Genomic DNA, 27,779 nt, shown 5'->3' with positions numbered 1-27,779 from the left:
GCAAACTGAGGGAAGAAGAGAGAAGTGGGTAAATGAATGAAACGAGGAAAATAAGGAATAAAAAAGAGAGAGACGAAGGCGACGAGAAACCACGAGGGAGCGGAGGGAAGATGAATGCTCCGAGGCGCGTGCGCAAGACAGGAGAGAAAGAAGTGCCTTTAGTCGGTAGGAGGGGTGGGGGGCTCACAATAAATCGAACAAGAAGCGAACGTCAAGCCGCTTCTACGCGGACGGAGCGCGCTCTGTAGGTTCTACGGCGCGCGGTGCTTCTGCTTTGGAGCGCCGCGCCGAGGTACGCAGAACTTTTCTTCGCGCCGTGTCCGTCGGTGGTCGTCGTCGTCGCCGTTTTTTATTAGCTGCGAAGCATGGGCAGTTGTTCGCAGCAAAGGGCCGGCTGTCCCAGAATGCTAGCTAACAAATATATATAGGTAAACGAAGAGAAGGAACAAAGGGGACATAAGTGAAAATAAGAAAGGAAGGCAATGAGAAACCGCCAGCGCGAGAAGCTTACTGGTCAGTAGGAAAAATTGAGTGAAGAGATGTTTGCATTATTTCATGCACAAAGCTCGAGCGCATAGCCCGCGCACGGTATAAAACGTAAGCAGCAGCTTGGAATTGCTCTCTCTCTCTCTCTCTCTCACACACACACACACACACACACACACACACACACACACACACACACACACACACACACACACACACACACACACACATACACACACACACACACACACACACACAATGAATTACCCGAACTTTCATTGATCCCCTTGTGAAACTCATTGTATGACCTTCCTGTAAATGCATATCTCGTATTACAAAACCTATATGATCTTGTTGTATGCTGTGAACTGTCTTCTAGAATGCTCTTACTGTAGACGTTCCTGGTATTTATCCTCTGCTTGTGCAAAAATGGTACATAGTACCAGAGACCTAGTCAGATGAGTCATGTCGTCCCCTTCCGCCTCAGCACCATGGCAATCACGTATTCCTCCATGACAATCACGTATGTCAAAGGTTTTTTAAATATTTATAGAACGCAAATAGTAGCCATATGGCTGAAGCCTGTTCTTCGGGCAACGCGAAAGCAAGCTTTCGTCGAGCGGAGGCTAAGTAGTGAGCGATTCAAAGCAACACAGAACGGAGCACAACCATGATTAAGGAAGGGAATAGAATGTTCTGTATATGAAGGACTAAGGTAGCACGATTGTTTCCGTGCTTCCGGCTTAAGCGAGGCCAGAAAGGTAAAGAAATCTAGCTTCGTCTGCAAGGCGTCTTGGAGCAGACTTAATAGCTGTTTAGGACAAACAATGCGGCGAAAGCCATAGCTGTCTTACAGTGTATTTGTGGGCTGATGTGTACGGATGATAAAAACATGCTCGAAAGCAACGTTAGAGATAACGTTCGGTGACGCACTCGGTACACTTTGGGCGCCGACACAAGGTTTCCGAGAAAGTCTGAATCACTAGATTGCAACTGTGGAGCTATATATATAAGAGCAATCATTACAAAGAGAACACATTCGAGCTTATGAGATTGGGGAAAACGAAAATAACGATATCTTGCAAAGTAAAGACCTCGCGAAAGATGCTTTATAAGCGAGATCAAAATTGCCGGGACAAACAACGCGACAGGCATTGAACGCCGTCGCGATGGGTGAGATAAATTACGAGAACTGACAGAAACACACCGGCCGCTCGCCGCAAAGCGGTACAAGCCAAAGAAGTCCAGTCAGCATCACGCTCTGAAAATGCTCATTCAATCGCGAGATCGCGAGCTTTAGTGACACGCTACTCCACTGAAGAAAAAAAAAACAAAGCTTTCTCGGGACCGCAACGGATGATAAATTGCACTTTTCCAAAATCGTACCGTTACAAGCTCCCCTTTTGCATACGCCGCCTGTAATCATTCAGCGGTGAATCCTGACACGGGACTTCTTGAGGAAAAGGAATCTCGCAGCCCGAACCATACTAAGTTTAACGACTCTTGAGGAGGCGATTAAAGACACTGTGTTTCAGGGAACTGCAAGAATACTGAAGGTGGGGGAGGACGCTTTGGTATTCCAAGGAGAGAAATACCTGAGAGTAGTGGCTCCAGCGCTAGAAAAAGGCGTCATGAAAGAACTCTCGTATGGACAGGGAAACCAAGAAGAAAACTGATACCAAGAAGAAACAACGAGAAAAAAAAACAGAACGGTAAAAAAAAGGTGGTTGGGGGAGGCGTAACAGTAGGAAAAGAAAGATGGTGACAAAGGGAGATAAAGTATCTCGGATTCGCAGTCGGTTCGCCTGCATAAATAAATAAAGACCGAAAGAAGGAGAGTGCAAGGCGTGAAGGAGAAAGAGAGAAGAGGACGCGAAAAAGGAACACGGTGAAGGGGGCCTGAGCTTGGAATGGGGGAGAGCGGTGAAATAACGCATAGCTACTGTAGAATCACGTTCCCCGCGACATTTCACGCGAACGGCGTAAAGCGACGCACTGCGAAAGAAAGGAAAACACAACAAGGAAAGGACGAAATGACGAAAGGAGGAACGCGAAATGGTGAGAAACAAGAAAAGAAAAGAAGTGGCGAGGAAACGACGAGGAACAAAACGCAAAGCACGGAAATAACGATGCCAACTCTAGCGGACGCAGTTTTTCGGTGTTGCGCTGCGCACGGGCCGAAAGGAACGGCTCTTTATATATTTGATGTCTCTCTTTTCACGGCTACCTTCCTTTTCCCGCTAGGCCTTTCTCTCTGTCTATATATATATGTGTGTGTGCATTGTTTCATTCTCCACTACTTCTCCTTTTCCCTTAGTTCCTCTCCTCCCTGCGTTATTCTTTCTTTTTTTTTCTGCCGTGCGCTATGCCTAGAGGGTCTGGCACGACACACCAACGCCCGTGGCGTATACGCAGGCGTGCGAACACAGACACACTCACGTGGGCACACACAGGAGCACGCACACAGTACCACAACGTTACCGGCGCGCGCGCCGTGTGACCTGCAGCTGCGCAGGTGCTGCAGTGGAGGGGCAAATATAAAACGAAATAACACCGAAATGTAACAAAGAATGAAACGGGGGGGGGGGGGCAAAAGGATGAGAAAAGAACGGTATCGAGCGGGTCCCCGCGCACCACGAATTCGAAGCAGCGTGCGACTACGTACTGTCGCGGCGCTGCGCCTCTGAACTTCCGGTGTCGCCGCCTTTTGACGCCGCCACCACCGCCCGCCACGCCCACTTCCGGTGGCGCTAAGATCGCACAATCTCTCTCCCCATTGACGACGTGCGGTGGCGTACGGTGGCGTATCTCGAAACGCCCTCTGTCGACGGCACATAAAGTTAATTTCTTCTTTCTGGGATCTTTCTGGGAAGTTTCCTCTCGCCCCTCCACCCCACTTCGCTTTCATCCCTTCAGTACCCAATTCTTGCTCCTCTTATCGTTCTTCCTCCCTCTAACCGGCTTTTACGGAACACGTCGCGGCGCTGGCTCCTTCTTTGAGTTGCTTCTTGCACTTTAACGGTTCTGCCTCACCTCCGCAATTTCCGCGCTGTTTACGACGCCTCCCTCTGGCGACCTTAGAAGAGATAGAGCGTATATATACCGCGGAACCAACTTTGCGACGATCAAACGACGTCAAAAAAAGAGGCAGTGATACTGGGCCAATTTGACGCGACAGCGATCCCGGCCACATAGACTGCTGCAAATAATGTCCCGCGCGACCTCTCTATATATGGCTCCATTCAGGTGATCCTTTAGAAGCAAATTCGCTTTTCCTACTCGCATTATCGTTATTATTATTTCGTGCGTGTTTCCGCGTCTTTCTTCAGGAATGTCAGAAGTCAGACCAGGTTTTTCACGTCCCACGATGCAGCTTTCAGCGGATTCACAAACTATCGCGAGTTACTGGTGAGTCAAAATTGGCATAGTTAGTCTCACAAGAAAGCCGGCGCTTTCAATAGGCGCGCTCATTCAATGTGCGCGCTCTACGCGCGCGTGGATGCGAGGCGAATTGGTCTGTTGCACCTACTCAATAAAATACGAAATAACACAGTCCGTCTGCCGTTAAGTTCCCCTAAGACTGTCCCTACGTAAGAGTGTGACTAAAAAAAAAAAAAAAAAGTTTCGCATTAAGTTGGCTTCGCCTCTATAAGTTGCTTTCTGGGGAGAAGCTCGCTTCGTTCACCTGCGTTATGCAAGCGGTAGCATACACACAGCAAATAGTCCTTTTTATGTGCGCACGCAACGAAGGACTTTAGCATGAAACGGTGAATTTCATTATAATGTAGCCGTAACAAAGCGCGGAAACAGGTACCCTACGTGGACCTAAGATAAGACAATCAGAGCACTGGATACCTCTAGGCACTGAGAACGTTTGACGTCCTTGTCAAGCAGCGTGCGATTAACGCCGAGTTGTGCAACCTTACAGTGAGTACGGCCCCTACTAGTTGAGCCCAACTATCGCCAGTAACAGCTCATTTGGAGGCTACGGCTGTTAAAACCAGATTATTTAAAATCTGGTTTTCTAAGCTCCGTTTCAAAACAATGTGCCACTGAAGTGGAAGCCACATTCGAGATCATGCAATACCGTGCGTGACGGCGCCACCGTACACGTTCCCGCAGCGTCGTCTAATCTATCTTGCGGACCGTGTCATGCGCCGGAGCACGCACCTTGGCTTTGAATCCAGTGAACCATCATTTCGAAATATCATAAAATGTGAAATTTTCTCACGCTTACGCAGATTGATTAATGAATCATCAGCGTTCTAAGCGCACCACAAGATCGATCTAGCGGAGTGCTGTTAGGAGCACCGAGCAGTGTACAAACCCCGATGCGAATGGACATTGCGCGCAGGTGGGTTCTCTCTCACGATTGGCTGACGAACCCTGCAGCCTTTAGAGCGCTGCTGCGAAGGTTTGCAGGAGTGGGATTTGGCGAGAAGGGTGCGAGAAAGGGAGGGGCGTGTTGCTGCAGCCAGTAAACGCGAAGGTACAGGAAAATCGACAGGGAAATACAAGGGCAAAGCCGCGAAATACCAGGCTGGGCACAAGGCAGAGAGAGACATTCGCGAATTGCCGAGATCTGACCAGAGAGGCCGAAACGACCGCGGCGGCAGTACATCCGAAAGAAGCGCAGGGAGAGGACAGGGGAGCGGGAGCATGGGACAAGAGCCGGAAAGAGGCCGCATTCAATTGCCGCAAACGCGATTGCGAGCCTCCCCAGCTGCTTACAACAAAGCCCCCCCCCCCCCCCAAGAAAAGGCAAAAAACGCGAGACAAACAAAAAAGGAAGGCATCCAACCAAAATCAAAAGCGCGGCGCGCCGCGCGCTCGGCTCAAGTACGGACGCCTTCGTCGTTGAGGTTTGAGTGTTTTTTTTTTTTTCTCGTCAGTCCCTTTCTAATTTTTGTCCTCCACTTTTATTTTCTTTATCAACCAGCGCAACCCTGTACTTCACAACGGCGCGTCCATGAAAAGATGCCTGCGATATACCACGTGTTCTATGAGTATGTTCTCCAACCCACGGCCTTCCCTCTGCATTTCTGTTTTCGCGGTCTTTTCTCTCGTTCCTGCTTATGACACACTCCGCCGAATTCTTTCGAAATTCTATCGCACGCTGACGCACTGTGGAAGTCGCGCAGCACGGCCAGCTCCAAGTGGGGCCCTCACGCTACGCTCGTTCAGCGCCCTCAGCGATGAGGAAAACACGGCCCTTTGTCGTTTTTAATGGGGAATGTATGTATTCGAATGTCCCCGCAGTGGCGCAATGGTTTGCCAGCATGGTACTATTCACCTTTTATACATCTTTGTTACAAAAAGAAGTAAAGTCAAAGTTGCACGGCTCGCAACAAGCTGAAGAAATAGCGGAGAGTAAATAAGCGACAGTATACAGGTGGCCCTCGCAAAGCTAGTCGTTGTGATTACGTCCAGCCTTTATATAACAGAGCACAATATTCAGCATTTGCAAGCATAACCTTTCTTTTCTCTATTCTTTTGCTCTTCGGTCTGAATGTTTCTTTGTTTAGAGACCAAATGTGAATAATAATAAGCGCCGGTAGATCGTTGACGGTAGCGGGGTCTTGTGGTGCCATCTGGAATACCCTTAATGAATGTCAGCTGCTGCATAGACGATTTCAGTGCACACCTTTGCACCTTTCTCGGTCAGTTTTCTTTTTGTTTTCTTTTATGGTGTAATCGGCCATGACCCAGTTCGGACGAGATGACACCAACCAGTGCAAACACTAAGCATAGATACCCTGCTGTCGCAAGTACAATTTTACGTGACCAAACATCGCGGAGGCACGTACGACACACAACATGCTTCCGACAAGAGGCTTCACGAAACCGTGGAAAGACTACGTATAACTTACTATCGCGTGCAAAATATGATTGTCGATAACTAGACACGCTCATTCTCCTTATACAGTTGTGATGTACCACACTACTTGTTTCTCAGGCACGCCCAATAAAACGCAGTATCGAAAAATTCTGTCACGCCAGAGGACAAATAACGCTAAAAGAACTGCCGGTGTGACGAAGGTACAGACTATGGGTCAGCGGCGAGGACACCATCTGTTTGCCATGCTGCATAAAGCAATGATAAAAGCACTGACGATAAAACCAGTTATGCTAACGTAGTTCTTTAATATACTGTTGCGATTCCATTTCGATCCAACAGCACATATTGCTTTAAAATAACAATTACCCACGCCTGATATTTCCTACACATTCGTCTAAAGCTCCAGCAAGCATAGCGTCGTCTCCACTAGTGGCGAACTGCTCTTACAGGCGATAGTTTAGGTGTAGTTGTCCCTTCATGAGCGCTTAGGCTCGTCCGAAAAAAAAAAAAAAAAGAAAGAGAAAGAAGAAAGAAAAGCGTTCGTCAGAAATGGCTTCTTCACAACATGAGCGTTTATGGGGAGAAGCCCGCTTCACTTACTGCGTTCGTTTTGGTGGTGATAGCTCACACAATGGAAGTAATACGACTCGTATGTGCTTAAGCAGTGTTGCTACAACAGTAATATAAAGCATCGCTATAAATAAACAAATAAGTAATCATAGGTGCGTCGCTGCCGGCAAAGAACATATTTACTCTCGATTGACCTGGGTAGTGTCGAGAAACGCGACTTCACAAGGTTACACTAATGAAGCAATGAAAATTGAGAGTTTGGGTCTCCAGTGGACGACCGCACGCCATTCCTATCGCTTCCGTAAAAGAGTTGAATTATTTAATTTCACATGGTGCGCGCATGACAACATTCCATTAGTTCTTCGTCAGTGTGTGCGCATATGTACACCCTGTTTCGAGTAAAGCCATTCATTGAAGTTATCGTTGCTGTAGCCATCGCCTGTAGTTTACCTTCAGTTTAATCCTAGTCTATTGCCCCACTTCATTTGCGAAAAAAACAAAACACTTCATTTCCCACATAACTTCCCGAGTTTAAATGCCATCAAGGTGGTATGGCTCGCAGGAGCAAAAACGTTAACTGTCTTTGCAAAGTGCAACGAAGACACCCTTGGGTGTGACAGGATTTGTAGTTGTCCCGGATTGAACTGACGTGACGAGCGCATTGTCCTTCGGTCTCTGTTGCTTTGGAGCAGTGTAGTTAGCACAGGCTCTGCTCCACTGTGCAGCCAGACTACACTTGTTGTCACGAGCGCTATGGCTTCTAATCCCTTGATAACGACTCCGTGCAATTAAAATATTACCTACGGCTTATGCATGGTCCTGCTTCCCTCTCTCTCTCTCTCTCTCTCTCTCTCTCTCTCTCTTGGAGAGAGAGAGGGTAGGGGATATTAGGGGTGGTTTGAAAGTTTATTTAACATAATGAACGTATACAATTGCAAAGTACCCACTTTTTGGACCCAACAAATTTGTTAAAGGGTCTATGTTACACTCACAATCACTGCAAAATGAAACACGCATCAAATTGCAGGAGTACCCTCTAGTACTTCGAGGGTGTCGGAAAATTCGCTGGAACGTTTCGAGCGATGTTACAAACTACACTGGCCCTGCAGTGGCCCGATGCACAACTGCACGAGCGCTGACGCGGCGTCAACGACTCGCGCGCAATGCAGCAATTCGTTACTCAACTCCTGCCAGTTTGGTATGCGATATTTTTTGAGCACGGCACGTTCAGTTCGACTTCTTGGAGAGGCTAGAAAGCTGCATCAAGCTTCACTTTCGGCAAAACTATACGTGGCGATCAAACCCCATTCTGGGACCGCATCCAGCAATGAAGTAGTGGCTCGCGAACGCTAGCATACCTGCGTACTTGTTTCTTAATTTCCTTCTCGTCTGTTTCGAGTGTGCTTCACATTTCGCGCCCTTCCACGAGCCAAGAAAGAACGCAGACGCCTCGAAGGTCCTCCGCAGATTTCAAGGCTCGGGAAGGTCATACACTCGGGACTGCCACCTTTTAAAAAAAAGAAAGTCCCAGTCTTATTTACGATAATTTGGCTAAAGCAAGAATACGCGACCTGAGAGGCCATTACCCCTTTATAAAACCTCGCCACCCACGCCCTGCACCTTGCCATTTTGAATAGGTGCATGACAGGGCGATTAAGGGACAGTACAAAAGAAGACACACAGGGACGCACACAGAGCTAACTTCCAACACTCGTGTCCTGTCTTGTCCTGTCTTTCAATCGCGCTACCATACGCCTATTCAAGATGCGCTACCAACAAGCCCACATTGCAACCCTCGTGAACCTCGCCGTTGCCAGGAATTTATTTAAAGGCGAACGGCCCGGCACCACGCCTCTTTTTTTTTTTTTTCTTCGCAGTGACTCCCGCTTGAGCGGTATACATACAGCGTGTGTGTCACGTTCAACAAATTCACCGCATACCTCGGCGCAGCGAAAACGAGCGTGAACAGCGAAAGTCTTCTTTCTACGCTCACGTCTTCATCGCTCGCATTCGCGATGCCGCGACCAAAAGTAAAGTAATGAAGCGTGCAAAAGTAACGTGACATAATACTCGACCAGCCAGGAGGTCGTCTAAGCGGCTACAAGCAAACCAAAAAAAGAGACAAAACCGTGAACTGAGAGATAGCAAAGAAAGAGAAGCTTTGCAGGGCCTGAAAAGTTTTCCGGAAATACCAGCAACTACGGCTTTTTCCGAGCGGCGTTTCAAACTCAAAAGGGGCGCTCTGGAATTCCTCAGAGTGCGCGCACCGCTTTATGCGGAGCGTCGAGTCCTATTATTATTATTATTTTATTTTAGTTTGCTTTCCCATTTCGTCTTCTCTCACAAAGCACGACGCGAACGCTCAACGGCGACGCGATTATACGCTAAGTTCCACTAAAACGCTGCAGTACTGCAGCAGCTATCGTCTAAGCGGCTAAGTGGCGTCGTACAATCACCGCACCAAACTTTTAAATTTCGTTTTTCCCGGGAGTCAGCGGTCGTTCACCAATCCCGGCTGGTCGAAATCATTCCGGAGCCTCACTACTGCAGCGTTTTCTTGATAAGCAAGCTATTTGGCTTTTTGACGTAAAACTTCGGAATTATTAATTCTGAATAAATTTGGCAGCAAGAAAGGTAGACGTGCCGCTATTACAGGGATGAAAACAGGAAGCTCCTTTAGCTCACTGTTGCTCCCTGAATGTTAGCTCCTTTGTCCTCACCGATTACAGCAAGCGTAGAGACTCGGTATAAGGATAAACTATGCTAGGTAAACGAATAGGGCAACGGAACACGCTGCTTTCAAGAGCTCTCAAACACGTATGACGGGGTATGCGCAAATTCATTTGACAAATAGTCTTTCTTTTTTTTTTTAACATTCACAGGTTTTAACAACAAACTTCGGTAAAACAGTCTTGAACACTTGTCGTGGGTGCCGATCCTTTCTTCCGAGGAAAGGCGTAGGGTTGGTGTTTCGAATACCTCCAGTATACTTCCTTGAGGTCACGTGACTCAATAGGGACGACCCATCTCTTCTGCCCACACCGCAAGCGACTCCAGCCACTGAGGGCCGTAACTTCTTGACCTCATGTTCTGCACTATACTAATAGAGGTGAGAACAGAGCCTACAGACATTCAACCACGACTACGACTCGAAAAGGCTAGGCTGGGTTTATATCTCGATTCGCAAGAAGATAACGCTTTTAAGCGCATTAATTTTATTACTGAGACTCGTACAACGGTAAAATGTGAAAATATTTTTATGCTTTCTTTTTTTTTCATATAAACGTCGGGAAACTGTGAGGCTATTAGAAAGGCATTTGCGATTCTGTTAAATTAAACAAGAATATATGTTGAGCTGACAAGGCTTTCTTTTTTGCCTGCAAGTGGGTTTTGGTCGATTTCCAACGATACAACGGAAGTCTCACCTCTTTCGTGTTAATGTGAACACTAAACAGCAGCGCATGTGGTGTCATCTGGCGGTGACGTGTTTAACCACAGTACTATCAAAACGCTTTCATGTGACACGGCATTTCGGGTTGAGTAAAAGAGTTTTAAATAAAAGAAGAAATGATAGCTTCATAAATGTGCGCCGGACACCCAAAGCCATCATTGACGGATCAGTGATAGAGAACAGAATGGGAGAGTACAGTGATATGCTCTGAACACGGCCTGACAGCACATAGTTAAGTTCGCGTACATGTGATAAAGTGTAACTGAATACCTTAAAACACCTCTTGTGACCTACGATTCTCCCAGCAAAAAAAGAAGAAAAAACGAGCCTATTATGGCTTCGTCACAGTATATGTTCAGTAGCTGCGGGTACTTTTACACCTGCAAACATCGCTCATCGTAAAAACATATTGTCACAGCTTAATTCACTCCGCATAATCGTACGAGCTTACCATCCAGCGATCTCGCCACCCAGCAAAACTGGGCACCATATGAGGCAAAGGATAACCGCATTATACGGAACGGCGGATACGGGACAGCGGATATGGTGTGACAATGCAGAAACTCTCCACTGCCACTTAGCGCTGCTGATTCGCCGCTACTTCCCTTACCGCGAGTAACAAAAACATCCACAGGAGTAAACGTTCACTGTCGAACCTATATCACACACATTTAAATCTCAGGTTGGAATCCATGACGCCACAAGTGACCGTTGCTCGAACAGATTCGGCTGTTCCCTCTCACGCGCCTCAAGGGTCATGGATGTCTCATTTTATTTTTTTCCTCGCGGTGAAGCCTGGCCAGGTTGACAGACCTTCAAGTTGCCCTCTCTTATCTGTCTGGATGCAGAAACAAAGGAAAGGAGGACTCGCCTATCGTCAAAATAACTAAGTTCGCGTACGATCGCGTACGTAATATAGGCTTACACAGGCTTCACTTACTGCACCAAACTAGTGTACGGTCCGCAGCGTCAGCATCGCAGTCTAGCAGCGAATACCCGCACTCTCGGGAATAACCCAGGCAAAAGCGCTACTCATATGTAGGCCGAAAACAGAAAAGAAAAATGTACAGCACAGAAACACTCACTAAAGAGAAAGAAGACACGCATAAGGAAAGAGCGGACGGAACAATAAACAGGAACGCAAACAGGAACGAAAAAAGAAAGCCGTACGAGGAAATCGACCAAACAAATCGATGGCAAAAGGAGCTCATGTACAAGAGTAACAGTCAAGAAACAAAGTGAAAAGGAATGCGCAGGAGAGGAGGAGGTTACGTTCCAACCAACGGTGCACCGGAAATGACGCCAGCGTAACCCCGGCAATGCAGGAGAGAGAGAGAGAGAGAGAGAGAGAGATTTTTGTTTTGCGAGTGTCTCCGCAGAGGGCGATTCGCCGTTTCTTTCTTTCCTTCGCATCTACTCAGTTCATTTCGCAAGTCTTCGTCAATTGCCCTTTCTCTTTTTCTTGTTCGAGAGGAGGATGTCGATACGGGCACGGATAAAGAAAAAACCGCCGAGCGTGACGAAGGAAGCTCGCCAGTCCTAACGAGCTGGCTACTTGAGCTAAAGCGAATGAAAACAAGACAATGGAAAGCAGGAGAAGGGTTGTCGATACTCTGGAGGAAAAACCGGAAAACAAGAATAGAACAAGTACTTTAATTGGTCAGAACACACTGGCGCTAGACAGGAGTTAGGATCCGGCTCTCCCTCCTCCTACTCACCATCATCATCGTTATCGCACTCATTACCATCATTATCACCACCATCGGCTATGGTTAACTGCAGAGGACGAAGGCCCTTTCCTGGCGTCTGTAATTATCATTTTCTCTAGTCCGCCGACGTCATCAAATTCATACGAGCTTCGTTCTCATTCCATCTTGCCGCCCTTCCTTTGACACCCGACTCGTGCTACTCTGGCAGGCCGATCGACATCTGTTCTACACGTTACTTAATCCGTGCAACTCCACTCGTCCTTCTTATTATCTACCGGAATATGGCCTACCCGTTTACCTGTCAGTTACCGTTTGCTCACAACTCCATCCTTAGCTTCGCTGAAATGTTCTGCGTTAACGTCCAAGTTTCGACTTCGTAGGAAAGTACTAACAGAACGCAGCTTTTCAACTTTTAATGAAAGGTTGACGAGTTCATCCCGCAACCAGTCGTTACTCCATAGTCCTTTAAGGCTTATGTCTTCCGGACCCGTTATTTCGACCATCTATAATTTCGCTCTCTCTATTGGTATCCCACATACCTTTACGGAACAACCAGGGTCGCCAGAATTGCCGTAAATAAGCGTAGTCAACAGAATGACAACAATTTTATTTCGATTCCGAGCAGCCTATGCGCACGTCATTCACGCGGCGCCACGTCGTTCAGACGTTCCGTATTTTTTTTTTCTTCGACAACAATCGCGTTCGCGCAACAAAGGGGACGCAAAAACAGAAAGAAAAAGTCAGCAAGAAATATAAACAAAAGCCTCACACGTCGATTTCGGCTGTGAACCAGAGAGCTATCGCAACGATCGCGGCAACGCAGCGTACGGAGTGCGCCAAGCACACGAGCTGTTGAAACAAGGTACATAAAAACAAAAGAACGCTAGAGAAAGAAAATTGAAAACAAAGAAAGCTTGAGCTGGACTAGTTAGCTACACTTCCGGCTATTAAGAGCAAAAATGTCCGACGGCGTCCGCTCAAGCGCAGTTAATTTTTTGTACTAAACAGGATGGACTTCACTGTATTCCAAAACAGTCAAAAACTGAACTTACAAAGATTCGAGAAGTTCTACGGCGCAACAACGGCTCAAATACCAGAAAATACTTTGAAGTCCCTGACGTCACAGTGACGTACGGCGAAAAAAGAATTGTTCGCTGTCTTTTTCGAATAATAAACCTCGTACGGCATTTTACAAAAAAAAAAGGAAAAATAGATTTTTGGAAATAATACCTCATAAGTGAAAACAGACTTACCGCCGTAATTCAGGAGCGTAACTTAAGATGAAGCCCATACTTGACTCGATATGAGTGACATGCCTGGCGTGAACGTGCCGAGGACGCTCATTGCGTTTCCTCCGGCGCGTTTTCTCCTTAGCGCGCCTTTAAAAACGCAGCGCAGTATCTGCAACGCAGCTGCGTTTAAATTTCGTATCGCAGAAGCGCAAGCAAACACCGACGTCGAAGCAAACGGTACGACGCGATCCTCGGGAAACTGCAGCCTTGCATGTAAACTGCAGCTTCGGGAAATTGCAGCCAGCAGCCCGCAGCCCTCCAGCAAACAGGCGCACCTGTGTAGTGTAGCCTTGACGGTCGCGTTTTCGCGGCATACGCTTGCCACGTTTTACAGCATTCCCTCGAAGCGCCACAAACGGGAACGCGCAAAAAAAAAAAAAAAGAAGAAACCGTATACTCACGGCTCTGTTCTGCGCCCTTCCACAATTTGGTGCCGGCACTCTCCTTTCGAAACATTAACTGCATTTCCGGCGAAGTGAGCACGGTGAGCGAATATTCTGCGGGGCACGGGCAAGTGGCCGTATGCAACTTCGCGTCACTGCAGCATCTCTCTATTATTTGGCGCACTGTGTAGGCTGAGCGACGCGCGAACGAGTGCAGGTACATCTTTGAACGTTTTCGAGCCTGCCCCATAATATACTGATAGTCGCGTGGAGACCCATCATCTGACATCTCTACGCCACCGTCAGTATATGGAGGGGCGATCGGGCCGGCAGGCTAGACCTGTCAGTCCCGTCGTGGGAGTAGCCGGGTGCGCCTTATATCGCGTTTTGCTGGACCCAATAGAAGTTGATTCCCTCGCTCACTCACCGATCATCTGACATCTCAAGCAAACAAACAAAAAAGAAGGCGACACAAATGCAATGTCGAGCAGGAAACGAGCCGCGCGTAGCCATAGCGTAGTACAAATGGGTTTCTTTGCACGTGACACCTGTGAAGAATACCGTAATATATATACGTATATATATTTTTTTCTAGAAGTCGGGGCTTCCCGTTCTTTCCAAGCGCTCCCAACAATTTCGGCTCCCCCCCCCCCCCAAAAAAAAAAAAGAAAGTAAGCGAAAGAAGGAAAGAAACACTATACTTTAGCCACGAGGCAAAGCTCCGATTACGAGAATCGCAGAAGAGCGCGGCCGTCTTCGCGAATGCTTTTCTCCGCATTCACGAGAGAATGCGGCGCCAAGAACCACGCATATACGACGATGGCACAAAGATGGAGAAGCACGTTCGCGATCACGGTAATGCTTCGTCTGCGGAGCACCCTCCGAACGCGCCGAGAAAACAAAAACAAAAATCGGAAAAAGGACAAAGGGTAATATCACACGAACGCCGCGAAATTTGATCGACTGAATCCTGTACGATGTAACCCTGTTAGGCGCATACTGAAAGTCTGCGGGGAAATATAACCTGAACAAAACCAGTGTCAAGTTGTCTATACAGTCAATAGAAAGCACATCGAAAAATATCATCCAACCCAACACAATTCACGGTCAAAAGTATTACGGAGTCAATGGATAGTGTATAAAAACAAACAGAACTTACCTATTTCTTGATAAAAAGTCTACGTTAAATCGAGGTAGCGCAAGCAGAAAACGGGAGACTAACCTAAATCCCACTTGGTGCTGCGCTAACTGTGGCGTTTTCACCTCCAGGTTAGATTAGTTCGAACTAATCTAGCGAGCAAAGGCTGACAACAACAGAGCGAGGCTCGACTGGCGTCTCACCCATGTCCATGTGGGATTCGATTTCCAACCAGACCCAAATTTTCTTTTCAAAGCCATTAATTACCATTGTTTACGGGATTCTCCCTGAGAAATTTGACGTCAATCAGAGCCTTTTAAACGTGTTGTTACTCTTCACGCCGTCAGCCATTTTTGGAACCATCAATTGATCACGCCGCATTTTCTGCCTCGTGAGATATGCAATGCTTTCGCATTAATAAAAGGAATGCCAACACACACAAAACAGAGTTTATAGTCAGTTTTTTTTTTTCGGTGACTTGCGTCAAAGCATACTCTTTGGCTTGTATTCTATGCGTATACGTGTACTCCATTATTATACATATTGTACATTATATATACTGAGATCTTACTCGTGTTGTTCCGTGCGCCAAACAGGTTTTATTTTGATTGCCACTACGTTCTCGCTTTGTTCTTTTCGCACCCTCTACAACGGAACCATCGAAACTCACAAAAGAAGCCGCGACACAACCACCGCCACTGCGCTGGCATGAAGCGCCATTTCAGCAACAAGCCCCGCCGCGAGCGGCCACAAACACCAGCGGTGCGGGAAAGGGCGAGGGGGTAGAGATCCGCGAGTAGCGGGGACGGCATTCAAACAGGCTGACCACCCTACAGCGAAGACAGCGCGTGCCGGCGCCGTAATACAGGGCGACGGGATTCTCTATCACGCTCGTTGTCGCAAACGACCGGCGCGAACAAGACCCAAAAACAATTTTTGCCTCACGCGACCGCCTCCCCCCCCCCCACTTCTTCCAGCCTTTTACCGAGCATCTCCCAAGAAAGTGGTCACCGAAGCGAGGCGGAACAGCAGTTCAACCAGAAGGCAAAGAGCGAGCAGACGACACCCCAGTAAACGCCGCATGTGTAAAAAGGGAGTCCCTCCCTAGAGTGAGGGAAATATCGCCCCTTTTCCTCCACCCGTACCCCAACTCCTTCTGAAAAGGGAGAGAAAGGGTAAAATTTGATGAGGGAGGCAGGAGCCCGATGGAATGAGGAGATTGGGGAGACTTTGCGAAATGCGAAGGGAAAGGATTGGGGACGCGCGTTGGGTCCGTAGGGAGGAAGAAAGGGGAGCGGAAAGGAAGGAAACCAGAGGACGCGGGAGCGCAGCAGTGTCCGACCGACGGCGACGGCCTTGCTTCTCCTTCGGGAAAACTGCATTTGCGTACAGCGGCAACCGCGTAATTGGAAATCGATAGGGACGACGCGACAGAGCCAGCGACCGCCGCTGCGCGAACCGAGGCGCTGTCGTCGCATGCGCTGGCCCCGATTCAAGTACCCACTCGCTACGGCCACCCGAAACCACACCTCCTCTTCCAACCCTTGCGTCGGCGCGCTATCACCATACCAGTTTTCTCTCTCTCTCTCTCTCTCTCTCTCTCTCTCTCTCTCTCTCTCTCTCTGCTTCAAGCACACGCCATCCAGCTTTCCTTACACTTTTTTTTTTCAGCTAGTGCGACAACCGTCGTATTGGACTACGCGGTCATGGCTTTCCTTTTCAGGAGACAATCACCGTTGGTTGCGTCTATACTACGGAGATAACCTGAAGAGGCTCTTTCTACGCGCTACTGAAAACTTCGCCAGAGTCGCAAGAAATTACTGTTACTTGCTTTTTTCATATTGAAATTTACAAATCATGTAGAAAAGGGTAATGAACTCCGACAAAAAGGTAATTCGCCGCAGATGAGGAGGCTAATCCACATTTTTTGCATTACGTGTGCGATGGTCTGCGATTGAGCTACTGCGGTCATCCTCCCGTTAGGTTGTTGGGTACTTGCGTACGTGTAGTAGATGCAGTCATTTCTGATAAGCAGCCATGACTGTACTACTACTCCGTAGTAGTAACATGCGACTTAAAGTGAATAAAAAAAAAAATCCGAGGACACCTAAGCGCTTCTCACACGTTGTGAATGCGAAAGCATTAATGTCCGACTGAACGCCGCTGCGCGGTTCTTTCCTAGTTTTGCGCTGCAAGTAACGTACCATAGCGATACGTGCTGCCCGAGACAGCAAGCAGCAGCAGCAGCAGCAGCTCGCGGTGCTGGCTCGGTCAACACGCGCCAGCACCGCGGCGTTCCCGTCCGCGCCGGCTTTCGAGAGCGACAGCGAGTGTGAGAGAGAGTAAAACATCTCTATTAATAATATTTGAATGGCGAGAGCAGTGTGGGAGGAACCCTCAGTACAGGGTCCCTAAGATGATCCCGGCGATGTTTCGAGCCCGTTGACGTGGCGTTGCGGCGATGCCCTCTCCCCTTACGCAACACCTGGCGCGCTAGGGAAACAGCAGGTGCCCCCTTTCGCCCACTAGGCTCCGACGAGGTGCGCTGATGACGTGGCGTTGCAGCTTTAGGTGCCGTTTCGGTGCTACATACACCGGCTTTTTTTTTCGCTGAGAGGACCATCTAAAGCTTATGTTTTCAGTTAGCAACCTGGACACTGATATTTGTCAGTCAATACCCGCCCGCCTTTTCCATAAATACCATAGGAATCCGGAACACCGTCCTCTCTCACAGGCAATTTCAAAATAAGATTTAAATTTAAAAGAAAGGACGCGTAGACATAAACGCACTCAATTTAGGACATGCTGGTTGTATGGGGTTACTGTAAGAAATCATTGAAGTTGTGGTACTTAGTGCTCTATTTGCTTATCGTCAAACTAAAACGATCTGCGTTTTGAAACGACTTATCGTGCCGAAATCAAATTTCACAGGAATCGGGTACGCACTAAGAAAACACGTTAGGATATTTCTAAGTTTTATGCAAATTAGGGGCACCGCAGAAAAATTTTAAATCGCTGTCGACGTGTTTAAAAAGCTCCTTCAATAATAACGCAGTCTTCATTTACGAAGCACGGCGAGAGGGCTTCCAATACACTAAATTAGTGATAAATCATATAAACAAAAAAAAAAGATCAAGAAAAAAAATGACGTCGTTCTATATCCTCCTGTACTGTTATTGACGAAATTGTCATTTAATATTTTACGGTGAATTAGAAAATAAAGTAAAGTCAACAACGACCCAGAGTTAATAAATGAGTTAATTAACGCGACCGTAGAGTAAAAGAGAAAGAAAAGCTTGTGCTCATTAGCGGAATGAGTCTAGCTTCATCATTTTAAAAACAGCATAAATACGAACATCTCGTGATGTCTAAATAATGAATGACGACAATAATAGTGATGACAATGAAAGCAACATGGTTTATCCGGGAACAAGCAGAAGCCATACTCATATAAGGCCGAGCTCGAACAGTACAGAACAGGAGAGAAACTACTCCATCGCAGCGTTTCATTTCGTTACCATTATCACAAACACTCACTCAAATTTAATAAATAATACGAATAAACAAGCGGGGCACGGCAAATCTGAGCGATGAAGTCGTGCAACGAACCCGACTAAACTGCGCGTAGGTAGCGCCTGAGGTCATACCGCACACATCGCGATAATAAAGAAAATTACAGTGTTCACAGAACGCATTCCCGAATCTCTTCACCTCCCTCCCCCCACCTATCCCGGCGTCTGCACACACACACACACACACACACACACACACACACACACACACACACACACACACACACACACACACACACACACACACACACACACACACACACACACACACACACACACACACACACACGCACGCACGCACACACGCACACACGCACACACACACACACACACACGCACACGCGCACACACACACACACACACACACACACACACACACATCCCTTATCGTCCTTTCCCCTGCGTAGGGTTGCAAACCGGGCGTGCGTCTGGTTGACCTTTTCCTGCTTTTCCTTTCTCTGCTCCTCCTTCCCTCAAGAACGTGAAAACAAACACACAAAGAAAAGGAAAAAGCGCACGCACAAACGTACAATCAACACACACGACCATAGCTGGCACGGGAGTCGGTTTTTCTCGAGTGCCTTCATGGAGATCCGCGAAATGAAGTATCGATCCTCGGCGAGCCGTCAATACGTCTCGGAAGCACAACCTTCTCGATGCGATGACCGCTCTCCGCAGATTTTCAATTTTGGAGCCGCAGAACAGCGAACGCCATACGAGATGAAAAAAAAAAAAAGACGCAACGAAAGGTAAAGGATATCGCTCTCCACTCACGAACACTTAGCCTTGCTTCGGTGCCAGAGGCGTTCCGTGAAACGAATTTAAGACGGATGGTGTGTCTTTTGGCCAGCGTTTTTTCCCCATTGTTGTTGTTTTCCATCCGTCGATAAACAGGCAGCGTTCGCGCGGGCGCAACTGTAGAAAAAAAAACGGAAATAAAGATCTGCAGTAGTGTACGAACCAGTGTTAGGATCGATAGAAAACCCGTGGAGTCGGTACATCACTTTGTGACAAGGAAAGTTTACACGATTTCGGAGAGAGAGAGAGAGAGAGAGAGAGAGAGAGACAAGAGCCGGGAAGGTGGCAGGCTCGTCGCGCCAATGCGATCGCAAAACAGCGGGGAGTGATAGGAAAGCAAGAGGCGGATCAGCTTGAAAGAGACACGACACTTTCTTGCGTCGAATAGCTAGCTCCTCCTGTTAGGTGTTTACTACAAGCCCGATGTGCCCGACAATGGCCGTATTGCGTCTCTTGGCGCAAACGATATCTTTCTTGTTAATATTAAGCGCCTTATCAAACGTGTTCTCTTTATTTTTTTTTATCCCTTTCGCTTCTCTATAATTTCAGCTGTCAGTTGTAAACGGCTTTATTTATTTATTTATTTATTTATTTATTTATTTCGTATTCTGTTTATAACGCACCTATTTATTTAACCCGTATGTATCCCTTTATCATGAAAAATTATTACCCTTTTTCTTTTTTGGCAGCGAGTGACGAGACCTCGGGGATTATTTCGTCTATTTGTTAACGTTCTTTTAAAAGAGCGATGTGCACCATTTCTTTCTTCCTACTGCCGTACATAATTGCTTTCCATTTCTTTACTTTAGTCTTTACGATGAGTCATCTGGTTCTTTCTTTCCTTCCCTTTTTTTTTTATCTTCCAATTCAATGTTTCCACTCCCTCCTTCCTGAAGAGAGAGGAGGCGTTGTGCACCAGTTTCTGGTGAAAGTTAACAGCCTGCTCTTTGCTCTATTTTTTAGAGCGCCGCTCTCAGGCGCTCGTTCCTGCGTTGAGCGTCGGCGTCGTACCTCGGCGACGTAACCGTGCGAACGAGCACAGCGAAAGGTGAAAGCCAACGCGGAGCGCAGCAACGCGGAGCGTAACCCGTTGTCCAATCTTGACAACGGGTTACGAGCGATGGGATTGAGCCCCGATTCTAACACCATGTAATCATAGTACATAATATTGACACACGTAATGAAAACACGTATAGATGTGCGCTCAAACTTCGCATTAGGGAGTATTGTGATCGTCGGTGAATTATTTCTCGATTGTAAACCCGTTTTAAAATTAAGTACTAATAACTAATGCTCTTCGGGTATTACATACGCAAATTATTATGTACTTGCCAATGTACGTTGTCGCATGCATTGCCACTTTAACACCACCTCTCTGTGCTGCTGCAAGTGAGTACGCTAAGGCATATGGTGCATTTTCTGCGTTGCTACAACGAGGGGGGGGGGGGGGTAACGCGGGCACAAGGCCTGTCCACGAGAGTCCAGAGCGCATTGTATGGAGACGCCCAGGGAATACTTGGTGAAAATGTCCCTCTGTGCGAGCCCTCATCTAGGAACTCTCAAGTCGTTTGTGACCGTTTCTCGCCACTCGGACCGCCAACATTTGCAGGTGGCACTAAAGAACTTGACCTGTTCACGCACGCAGGTAGAGATCCACAGCAAAATAGACGAGCGCGCGAATTTGAAGTACGTGCGCACTCCTGTGTGTGCGCGCGCCCCGTACACCGCTGAGTTCCTTGCAGTACCACGAGATGGAGCTCGTTTCCGCGCATCCGAGGCAGCGGCGGCGTCGGCCGTACTCCCTTCTGGAAACATTTAATTCACTTTCCCCCCCTCTGTGCAGATTGTCACGTCTGCGGTAGTATGCACGCCGGCAAAACTCTCTGCCTAGCAATAAGTAGCCTTTCTCTCTCACACACTGATACTTGTAATATGCTGAGCAGCTATTGCTGTGTAACGCACACCCTCCATGTAGAATGTGCGGGTACGGCACCCATCGTCGGCAAACAGTTTTTTCGTCTCCGCTTTCACTTTCCTTGAGCTTATCGTTCCTACACTACAACAGCTACTTTGCCATATGCGTTCTTTTACTTCAGTTTCTGTTGCCAATACGTATCTCGTTGTCACTAAAAAAATTGGACCGTTTAGGTTCCCCTTTTTCTCGTTCATTTCGAATAGGCGGAGTTACTATTCGGCTCATCCCACAGGGGAACAGCTCCGACCCGGACGAGCAGGTCTGGGCCACGGGGCGGCCAGAGGCAGCTGCCAGGGAGGAGGGACTCTGGGCCGACTAACTGCCGTCGCCTCTCGCACCTGAAGAAACTACCAGTCATTGGTTTCAAGTAAAATTCTTGTCTATCCATCCAGGGAAACGGCGCTGGTCTCACGAAGAGAAGCACACACGGCGCTGCGCTTTCAGAACAGTGAAATTCCCAAGGAATCGCAATAAAATAACGTATGCGAATAAAGAGTCAGACATGGATGATACTGTTACGTGAATGAGACAGAGGCAGGCGTTTAAACTGGCATATATTGACATGGGATATAAATTACAGTTCAATAAGCGGCAATCAGCTGCAACCAGGTTCAACCAGCGGCGACCGGTCTTCGTCGTTGCTAGATGAAGTCAGCTTCTCCGCGAGAGGGCGGTAGAGTTAAGTCCTGACATTTGATAAGCGGCTCTGAAGTTGTCCAGACTTATTCGGAGGACTTCCCGACAGTTCCCTTTATCTTCGGGGCCGCAGCAAACTGCTGCGGAGGGGTTGCTCGTCCTAGGGCCCCGCACCAGGCACCGACTTTGAGAGGTGCTTCGGACTTTGCTGTTCGCCAGCTTTCTTTCAAGGGTGAGACTCCGTCTTACGTGGATGGGCTTGCCGCTGCCGGTGAAAGAGGAGCCAGAGCAGCGCACCACTGCCGCACACGTTACCCGCCTGCTGTTGGCCAAGTATGCAGCACCGAATCCATTCCCGAGCAGCGCAGTGGTGATGTTCGTGCCGTTGCCGATGTCATCGATGTCCATGGCGCGGCCATCGCGTGCCCCTTTTGCAGCAGGCTGGGCGACTCGTAGCACGTACGTCGGTGCGACCAGAGCTCCCGCGACGAACGCGACGACAACTGCTGTCATCTGCGCGAACCACAACGTGGGCCAGTGGTGGAATTTGGCACCGGTGGCTCGTGGGCTTCTCGGCCGTCTCCGGAGGATCGAGAACAGCAGGCGTCCCTCGCCGCGCCGAGGGCTGAGAACGGCTTCTGCGCCGCTGCGTCTTCGTCTTCGGTCGCCTTTCGCGCCGGTCTTCAATGAACGCGACCTCGGACTGTGAACCCGAGGTCTGGTTGCTCCAGAGGAACCGCGGGCGTCCGGCTGGGCGAGCGGAGCTTCGTCTTCTTCGTCTCCACCAAGCGTACCGTTGAAGAAGTAAGAAATGTTGATGTTGATTTCTTGTATCTTCACTTTGTGTATGGTCAAGTTGGCCTGAGTGACTTCAAACCGAGGGAAGATTCATTGTCGCGAAGCTTTTAGAACGGCCGGGTGGACAATACAGTTAGTGCGTCTTAATAAAAGAAGAAAAAAAAACGTCAACATAAGCTAGAGAGACGGAAACTAATAAAATACCATTATGTATTCAGGCGGTATACGAGTTACAAATGAAGTTCGCTAAGCCAGTGCACATCTCCCTTAACGAAGTAGTTTTGCTGAAATTGCAGTACCATGTGGGTGCCTTTCTTGTGCCTCTCTGCGTCTTCGTCAGACCTGCGCTGTTCGCCTAGTACGATGAAGAACCAAATGGAAATGCTGGTTGGTTCCCATAGCACACTAGATGTTTCAAAGTTCATATGAAACATCTTTCTTTCTTTTTTTTTTTAATACTGAGGAAGAGAAAACGGAATGTTAGGAGAAAAAAAAAGCGGTGAATGCGCATCCACGCGCACCCACGAACCATCGCCAATGTCACAAAGCGCAGCAGTGCTTTCATAATTTTATTCTTACAAGTTCTAATGCCAAGGTTCCATGATACTTATCTCTAAACAACCTAGAACAGCGCGGTTCCCCCTTTTTTTCTTTTTTTTTCAGTAATAAAACGGGGGCAGCAGGTTGTGCCACCTACAGGTCGTTGCTCTGCCAGCCAGAGCTGAGGATGCGAAGCTGTAGGCAAATATATTCGCGAATTTTTTTAGAAGTAAACGTACTTACCGTTCCTGCCGCAGACCTGTAGGTCAGACTGTAAACGCGAATGTGCAGCCAGGAAATTACGTCACGAGAACAAAAGAGCACGTGACCCACTGCACTTTAAACGTATGTTCGGTATCCCGTCCGCCGAGGAAACGACTGGCACCATTCGAGGCAGTTACGACTATAGCGAGCTCTTGCCGTAATTTCATGCGAATTTCATGCATATTAAATTGTGTACACCGAATCGATTCGGGCATGCAATGGATATAACGAATTTCCCATCACCAGACACACGCAGTCCTGACTACGGCGATACGCTTCTCCGCAATGCACCGGCAGTCTGCGGTTACGAGGCAGGGGCCTTCGACTGCTTCCCTCCAACGTGAATCCAAGTTAATAACTAAGGGGTACAAGGCGCCGCTTTCTGCACAGTGACGCATACGGTCGACAGCGTGGTTTCGCTTTACATTGAAAGGATTCACTTTACTATTGTCACTCTTACAGCTCTTTAACGTTGTGGAGATGCCGGGGCGATAGCGCACTTTTCGTCAAGTTTACCAATCAATGATAAATACTTAAATCAGTTGGCGATGAATGTACGACATAGTCAGTGCGTTTGAAGACGTGCTCAATTGGTTGTCTGGGATGATTGTTCTCGTATTTTTTTTAATTATTATTGTTGGACAGTGATTCCGGCGAATAGCGCGAGCGAAGAGACCAAAACGCTCGCCTTAAAACGTCAGACACGCGAGGCGCGTTACATCGACATTTTCGCATAGGCAAATTTACAAGTATTCTTTATCAAGTGATGAACTGTTCCGTATGCAAATGTACATCTCTGCCTGGCGCATCAAGATGAGGCTGCGCATTTCCCGCTTACTACGGAAGACGGCTCAATAGTTAATCAGAACACGTACATGACAGAACTCTGGCATTTCATGAAGGAACCTCACGTACAGTCGGCGTCGAAAGATTGCGGGGCCGCAGGATGTGAGAGGACGTTGAGTTTCCGTGCACTCTGCGACAGTAGCCAGTAAAGCCGCACAACACTATGTGGTTCGCATGCCTATGTTTTTATGTCCACTGCTGTATAAGCCCTACAAGGCTTACGGCGTTGATGAATAAATAATTAAAACCCAGAAATACTAATACCGTGCAACGTGTTCGCGCTGTGCAAGTGTTCAGCTATTTCTCCGATGCCGCGGTCAGTAAAATGTCGCCGCCGACTGTACATCATTGTACTTGTGCGCTAGAGAACGGGCACTGCAAATCAAACAAATTTCCACGTCATGAGACACCGCTATGATCCTGGCACTGCAAATTGAACCCGCGCCTCATTTTAGCGCGGCGTTCCGCGCGCTGCCGTTACATGTCGCCGGAGGTCGCGCAAGCGTGCATGACGCGTCCCTCCTTCAACGCCAATCGGTGAAGACTCGGCGCAGCGGCGTCTGTTTACTGTAAGCTCACACGCACGACCCCGCACCGAAGCGCCGAGCGGGGCACGTGATCCCATTGTGTTCCGTGACGTTCTCACTGCCGGAATTCCGTCGCGCGATTTCGTTTCAGAAGCGCGCGATGCGTCAGCGTCGCGACCGACTGTGATACCGGGAACATTTCCGCCAGCTGCCTCTATACGACTAGTTGATTGCGGGTACGAACGGCGCCTCGTGCAAGAACAACAATGCTTGCGATAGGACTTCCATTGCTGCGTATCTCTTTTTTTTTTTTTTTGCCCTGTTGAGTATAGAGATGGTCAACACACTTAGTTGAGCGAGCTGGTTGACCATTACGGACATGCAAATTAGCTCAAAAGTCGCGCACCGCAGGAAGAACTAAGCCTGCGTCGGGTATCCGTTCAACTGGTTTATTTCACACACTGACGTCAAATATTTATGCGCAGACGAGCGGCACTCGATCATGCGTACTGCCACGCATGTGGCATCAAAAAAATATATATATTTTTTTTTCCGTCAACGTTACAGAAGCTATCCCACAGGTCTGGTTCGGCTCATTTCCCTTTAATGTCGCTATCGCAGTAAGCCTGCTACACTGCTTCTTTCTTTTTTTCTCTTCGCATATTACCTTCGCCTCACATGGCCACAGCGCTGCAATATCCCGGCAGGGCCACATATCGATGATGTTCACGCCCTCGCAGACTTAAAATGAAAATAAAGACTAGGCTAAGAGTGAAACAGCGTTCTCTCACGCTGTAAGTGCGTCTTATAGCCTTGACTCTGCATGCGTACGGTGCGAAAACCATCGAAGTGAGCCCTCACGAACCCAACCAAGTTTCCACGCTTCCCAAGAGGGGGCAAACGTTTACAAGAGCACATCATTTTGGTTCTTTTACCCATCTATGAGTTCTACTGGATCGGGTCTCATATATGACACGCCCATCTGTCCGCTTTCCCTCGGCGCCTCGAAACCACTCGTCCCCATCACTCGACGTAAAGACTGGTTAAATAATTCGTCCAGAATGTGGCGCTTACGCCTAATTGGGTAAAAGCGACAAGCACCGACACGCGCATCACAATAGTACAACGAAGTCGGTACTTCGTTTTCCATTTATAACAATCCTATAAAGAAAACACAGCCCCTACGCCACTTCATGTCAAGTCTGCCAGCAATAATACAGCCTAGAATAGCCGCTTGAACAATAACTTAATACTGCCTTTAAGCCTGAGCCATCGCGAGCCATTTTCAGTCTCACACGCTTTACAATTTTCGCGAACGTCTAGGGCAAAGCTGTTCAAAAAGCCGGAGTCCCTAGGGTCGCGAAACCTGGGCCTTATGTAGCCGTTTTCAATTTTTCTTTATCTTGTTAGAGGCAGGCGGCCAACGATGTTTTACATAATGCCTATCGCAAAAACGAAAAAAAAAACTGTTTAGGGGCAAGAAACGTGACGCGCTTTGCTTGAATATGTAGGCCGCGTGCTTGAAGTGGGGCCGGACAATAGACGCAGTTGTTGACTGCGTGCGCGAAGAGGCTCCGAAGAAAAGCGCTAACAACAAACTTTTCCATTTGAAACCGCTGCTTGCGTAATCTCTCGCATTTCCTCGCGAAACTGCGGCCGTCTAACCTGAACATTTCGTCGCAATTTTAAACGTCTTGTGCGCACAGACTGATTGAATCACAATGGGAAGAGATCTTCCAAAATCGTCAGATCCCGGTTTTCTACAGGACTCCCCTTAATTCCGTCGAAATGAAAGACCTTCTTCCACTTGACAGCCCTGTAGAACGAGCCGAAGGAAGGAGCAAACAGAAGTACTCACCGAATCGGAAGTGGAAAGGCCAGCGTGGATGTCTTCGTCGCACAATTCATCCCTGTCAGAGCCGCATCAGTGTATGCCTGCAACAAGAGGCAAATACTTTAAATAAATAAATAAATAAATAAATAAATAAATAAATAAATAAATAAATAAATAACATTTGTTTCCCCTAGGTGTGCAAAGAGTAAACAGTAAAAAAAGCAGGAACCACTTCACGGAAGTCCTGTCCCCTTATAGAGTCGACAGCATGCGGATAAAAAAACGTGATTCTCAAAGCGACAAAATTGACGTTCGAAACGAGAGTGCCGCAAAAAAAAAGGAAGGAAAAAAACGATAAGCAGTATCACGGAGTAAGTTGGCAACACGCATGTGAACACTATATAAGACACTTCTCCCTTTCGCACTTCCCAATCCCCTCGTACGTACTATTCTTACTAATGACTCTCTCTCTCTCTCGTCAAAGTACAGGGTCTGTAACTTTATGAGTGGCAACACGCAAAAACACTCTCAGAAATTGCATTCAGTCGTCCACTCCTAAGAGAAACTCTTTGTTAGATTTCAAACCCTCATTTCAGCTTACGATTAACGTGACGAAATGCAGATTAACCACTCGCTAAGCGTGCTGAACTTCGCACCGGCCACACATTCTCCATAAAGTGCAAAACGTTGCTGAAGTTATGCTGTGTTGAACAAGATGAGCACGTGGGGGACACTTGGTATAATCTCCAGAGCACGGGTCTAAAGTTGTGCGACAGCTAAAATATGCTGCAATAATTACGAGAGTTTCGTTACAAATTCTCGAAGACTCTGTCGGGAGAAGAGACGTCACAAGAAAAAAAAAAAAAGAGAACGCCTTGATTTCCAAAATATAGATATTGCCCGAGCGGTTAAGAAGGAACGGCGAATAGCGAATTCAGGGGGCCACCAAGAAGAGGTGCTGGAAAAAAAAAAGAAAGCAGCATGAAACGTGAGAGGCCGCATGTAATCCCAATTTTGCTTAGCTGCGACGTGTTAATTCGAGATTCACCACGCGTTCAAGAAAAATGTCGCATACATGTTGTGTTGGTTTATTTAAGTGTTCCATTCCTTGCCGGGCTACA

General features: G+C 47.7%; 1 protein-coding gene across 11 annotated transcripts in view; it reads right to left on the bottom strand.

Moving 5' to 3' along the window:
• Positions 1 to 27,779, bottom strand: part of PMCA (plasma membrane calcium-transporting ATPase 3) — a 376,386-nt gene that overhangs the window by 225,117 nt on the left and 123,490 nt on the right. For all 11 annotated transcript variants that reach the window (XM_075696519.1, XM_075696521.1, XM_075696522.1 and 8 more), the window contains exon 2: positions 26,683 to 26,759. The gene's annotated coding sequence lies outside the window, so the exon portion shown is untranslated. The remainder of the gene's footprint in view (positions 1 to 26,682; positions 26,760 to 27,779) is intronic.

This window comes from Dermacentor variabilis, chromosome 6 (assembly GCF_050947875.1).
Source record: "Dermacentor variabilis isolate Ectoservices chromosome 6, ASM5094787v1, whole genome shotgun sequence".
Classification (NCBI taxonomy): Eukaryota; Metazoa; Arthropoda; class Arachnida; order Ixodida; family Ixodidae; genus Dermacentor; species Dermacentor variabilis.
This window is presented reverse-complemented; position numbering and strand designations above follow the sequence as displayed.